At 41.6% G+C, this 5,254-nt stretch overlaps 1 pseudogene across 1 annotated transcript; it reads right to left on the minus strand.

Moving 5' to 3' along the window:
- Positions 1-462: 462 nt before the first annotated feature.
- On the minus strand, positions 463-2,673 carry LOC128577454 (heat shock cognate 71 kDa protein-like; annotated as a pseudogene). The gene has a single exon (XR_008377575.1). The product of XR_008377575.1 is annotated as a heat shock cognate 71 kDa protein-like (transcript).
- Positions 2,674-5,254: the final 2,581 nt, after the last annotated feature.

Below are 5,254 nucleotides of genomic sequence, written 5' to 3' on the forward strand. Positions count from 1 at the left end.
TTGGGACTACAGACCTGCCACAACTCCCGGCTATTTTTAGAGACAGGATCTCGCTGTTGCTTAGGCAGGTCTGGATCCTGTGAGCTCAAGCAATCCACCCGTCTCGGCCTCCCCGAGTGCTAGGATTACAGGTGTGAGCTACTGTGCCTGACCTCTGGACAGTGGAATCTTTTATCCCAATCTCTGTCTCCTTCTGAATCCTCTTTTGGAGTTCTTTGGCAAGGGGAGGGTGCAGGGGATTTTAGTGATCAGAAGATAGGACTTGTTTGTACCCTGAGAAGACATATTTGTATGTGTGCAGTCTCAGAAGTCTAGCACTGGAAGCTACCTTTGGCATCACAGAAATAATATTGACAGCACCCATTAGGCTCATCCAGCCTTGCCTGTCTGTACCTTTCCCTCAAAAGTCTGCTAGTCCCATCACTGTTTGGCCAATCGTTAAAACTTTCTTTTTTTTTTTTTTGGTGCCAATTTTAAATACAGCTTTATTTAAGACATTGCATTTTCCACTTACAATACAGTACTTTTAAAGTGCAATGCTATTTCCTTCCCCTGTGCACATGTTCCATATTCAAGTATTGAGAATGCCCAATAATTCACTATAGCAGCCCACTTTAAATCTGCCACATAATTTGCTATAAATTTGGATCCTTCAGTATTTTACTGTGTGGAACAATGCGACATCTACACTTGGGATGGCTTAATCAACCTCTTCAATGGTGGGGCCAGAGGAAGCACCACCAGGAGGAAGAGCACCACCACCTGGGAAGCCCCCAGGCATTCCTCCTGGCATGCCCCCCAGGCATTCCTCCAGGCATGCTCCCTGGCTTTCCTCCTGCACTCTGGTACAACTTGGTAATGATGGGGTTGCAGACTTTCTCCAGCTCCTTCTGCTGATGTTCAAATTCTTCCTTCTCTGCAGTCTGGTTCTTATCAAGCCAGTTGATAATTTCATTACACTTGTCATCTTCTGTTTGTCCTCATCATTGATCTTGCCTTGAAGTTTCTCATCTTCAACAGTTGCTTTCATGTTGCATGCATAGGACTCAAGTGGATTCTTTGATGAAACCTTGTCCCTCTGCTTCTCATCTTCAGCCTTGTACTTCTCAGCTTCATGGACCATACGTTCAATGTCTTCCTTGCTCAAACGTCCCTTGTTCTTAGTGATGGTAATCTTATTTTCTTTTCCTGTACTCTTATCCACAGCAGAGACATTGAGAATGCCATTGGCATTAATATCAAAAGTGACTTCAATCTGAGGAACATCACGGAGAGCAGGAGGTATGCCTGTAAGTTCAAACTTGCCAAGCAAATTGTTATCCTTGGTCATGGCACGGTCACCTTCATAAACCTGGATGAGCACACCCGGCTGGTTGTCAGAGTAGGTAGTGAAGGTCTGTGTCTGCTTGGTAGGAATAGTAGTATTGCACTTAATGAGCACAGTCATAACTCCACCAGCAGTCTCAATACCCAGAGAAAGAGGAGTGACATCCAATAGTAGCAAATCTTGAACATTCTTGGATTTGTCACCAGATAGGATGGCCGCTTGGACAGCTGCAACATAAGCAACAGCCTCATCAGGGTTGATGCTCTTATTCAGTTCTTTTCCATTGAAGAAGTCTTGGAGAAGCTTTTGAATCTTGGGGATACGGGTAGAACCACCAACCAGGACAATGTCATGAATCTGTGACTTGTCTAGTTTGGCATCTCGAAGGGCTTTCTCTACAGGGTCCAGGGTGCCACGGAACAGATCAGCATTCAATTCTTCAAATCGGGCACAGGTAATGGAGGTATAGAAGTCAATTCCTTCATAAAGGGAATCAATCTCAATACTGGCCTGGGTGCTGGAAGATAGGGTATGCTTAGCACGTTCGTGAGCAGGACGGAGGCGACGGACAGCTCTTTTATTCTCACTGATGTCCTTCTTATGTTTGTGCTTAAACTCAGCAATAAAATGGTTGACCATTCAGTTGTCAAAGTCTTCGCCACCTAAGTGAGTATCTCCAGCTATAGATTTGACCTCAAAATTCCATCCTCAATAGTGAGGATTGACACATCAAAAGTGCCACCTCCATGGTCAAAAATTAGCACATTTCTTTCAGCTCCAACCTTTTTGTCTAAGCCATAGGCAATAGCAGCAGCAGTTGGCTCATTTATAATCCTAAGAACATTGAGACCAGCAATGGTTCCAGCATCTTTGGTAGCCTGACGCTGAGAATCATTGCAGTAAACTGGTACTGTGACCACAGCATTGGTAACAGTCTTTGCAAGATAGGCTTCTACAATTTCCTTCATCTTTGCCAGAACCACGGATGACACCTCCTCTGGATAGAAACTTTTTGTCTCTCCTTTGTATTCTACTTGGACCTTGGGCCTGCCTGCATCATTCACCACCATGAAAGGCCAATGTTTCATATCAGACTGGACAACAGCATCATCAAACCTGCATCCAATCAGACGCTTGGCTTCAAAAACTGTGTTCGTGGGGTTCATTGCAACTTGATTTTTCACAGCATCACCAATCAATCGTTCGGTGTCAGTAAAGGCAACATAACTTGGAGTGGTTCGGTTTCCCTGATTGTTAGCAATTATCTCTACTTATCCATGCTGGAAAACACCCACACAAGAGTAGGTGGTACCAAGATCAATACCAACTGCAGGTCCCTTAGACATGGTTGCTTAGTCGTTGAGCCGGCACAGATTACGTAGAACACACAGAAGACCCAGGAGCTGCCACCGTGTTCAATGAGCTCGTTAAAACTTTCTAATGCTGCCTCTTAGCACCCTTGCGCATGGCCTTCATTCTGCCTGCTGAAAAGATATTTTTCCTAGCATGGACCTGAACCCCTCTATCTCTGAGAATCCTAATTCCTTTTTGTTTTAGATAGAAAATCTGGCAGCCAAAGCAATCACCCCAAGTTTTATCCTTATCATTTTTCACTTTGATCCTTTTGATCTTGGTTTTGGGTGTTGGCTTTGACAATATCATTTGGGTGTTAATTCTGGGGTTAAGGAGGAACTAAGAATGCTCTACTTTGGTCATAGAGGACACATTATAAAGATGGAAAGGTTTTCATTTCTGAGAGGCTCAGGTGGCTTCTTAGGCATATTCTATGAATACCATATCTTTTCTTTTTGGGAATTTATAACATCTTGATCAGCAAGTGAGAATCCCAAATCAGTACAAGCTGTGAACTCCTAGCTCTAGGGGCCAAGGTATACGTGTGGTCACCTGATAATTGGCCTCCTGCCAGCCTCAGTGAACTTTTACAGAAAGAGGACTCTGATGACAATATGGAGATTGGACAGAGTAGTGGAAGAAGAGAAGTTTGTATGGAGAAGATAGGAGGCAATGCTACCTGCTAGGAACTGACATAGTAGTTGATGCCATGAACTGAGATAGTGGAAGGGGACAGAGAGAAAAGTCTTGAAAGCTATTTAGAAGGTTGTAGTCATAGGACGTCATGACTTACTAGATGTGGGGAATGAGAATGGAGAAAGGTCTAAAATTACTTCTAGGCTTCTGACATGGGAGGCTCAGTAGACGGTGATAATGATAGATTGAGAATGTGTAATGAAGGAGAAGGAGCAGGCTTGAGGATATGATGAGTTGACTGTTGGAAACTTTTGAGATTGAGGCATTGGACCATCCTGGTGGATAGATACAACAGGCAACTGTATAAATGGGTAGGAACTCAGGAGACAAATTTGGAATGCAGATATATCATTTTGTGAGGTGGCAGTTTGGTTCCTGGGAGTGAGTTATATTACCTGGGAAGAGGAAGAAGAACTGAGGAAAGAGCCCTTTCCTCATTCCATGGATCTCTTCTGTCTGACCACTTATGTCCATGGTCATTTGTAATTCTACAGCTGACCTCCTTACTCCATTACTTTGTACTTTCCAGGCACAGAGCATCTTACATGACATCTTTATGGCTTCCTCTTTAGTAATTTAGAAATAATGCACATGAATATAAGAGTAATAGTGTTAAAATACCTTGCAATTTAGAAATGACTCCTTAGATAATAATGAGAGTGATCTAAAATGCATATAGTCACATTTTTCTCTTCTTGTTGCTTGAAAATATTGTATTTTGCCATTTATAATGAGCACCCACATTTTTGGCCCAAACATCCAGGAAAAAAAAATCTTTTGTTTTAATTTTTTAATTCAAATGTTTATTTCTTTATATTTACATACTTGTTTTTTGTATTATAAAGGAATTTTAGCATTTATTTTTAACATAGCATGGTACAAAAATTTTATGTACAAATATTTACAAAACACAAGAACAGATACAAGGTACAAGAAATTTTACAAACTGGTAAGAAATTTATAATATTAAGACATCATAGAAGACCAAGAGCTCTTTGTTACTGTCAACATCAAAAATACTGTCTTCTTCAATTTCTCTTCAGGAGAGTAACTTTTCTCATCCCAGTTAGTTTTGCTGTACTCAGTTCCATGCCTAGCATTGCTTATGCCATATTTTTAAAATGATTTCACAACCACCTTGTTCTTGACACTGTTCCATGATCTTAGGATCCAATCACAAACCTGGGCAATGGATGCTTTTTTTTTTTTTTTTTTTTGAGACAGAGTCTCACTGTGTCTCTCTGTAGAGTTCTGTGACATCACAGCTCACAGCAACCTCCAACTCATGGGCTTAAGCGATTTTCTTGCCTCAGCCTCCCAAGTAGCTGGGACTACAGGCGCCCGCCATAACACCCTGCTAATATTTTGGTTGCAGTTGTCATTATTGCTTAGTAGGCCCAGGCTGGGCTTGAACCCAGCAGCCTCCGTGTATGTGGCTGGTACCCTACTCACCAAGCTATGGGTGCCAAGCCAATGGATGCTTTTTTGATTCTGCCTATAGCTGTTAGATCATTACCAGCTGACTGCATCCACAACATCCATTCTTTTTTCTTTTTACTTCACAGATCACACTTTATTAATAGCACTGTATTCTAATAGTTATTGAAACTTTCTAGGTATTTTTTTTTATTAAATCATAGCTGTGTACATTGATATGATCATGGGGCATCATTCACTAGCTTCACAGACCTTAAAGGGCTTATTTACTGACAAACCAAGGGGTTGTAGTTGGCTGGTTAGAGCACCAGGAATCACAGCAAGTTGGGTTTTCAAGTCTTCTGTGATTGCTTTTGCACTTTGTGTTACACGGGCTTTTGTTGCAAGTTTGTCATAAGTTCAAAAAAAATGATTTCTATATTCCAGGGTATTAATTTGTAT

The sequence above is a fragment of the Nycticebus coucang genome, chromosome X, assembly GCF_027406575.1.
Source record: "Nycticebus coucang isolate mNycCou1 chromosome X, mNycCou1.pri, whole genome shotgun sequence".
Lineage (NCBI taxonomy): Eukaryota > Metazoa > Chordata > Mammalia > Primates > Lorisidae > Nycticebus > Nycticebus coucang.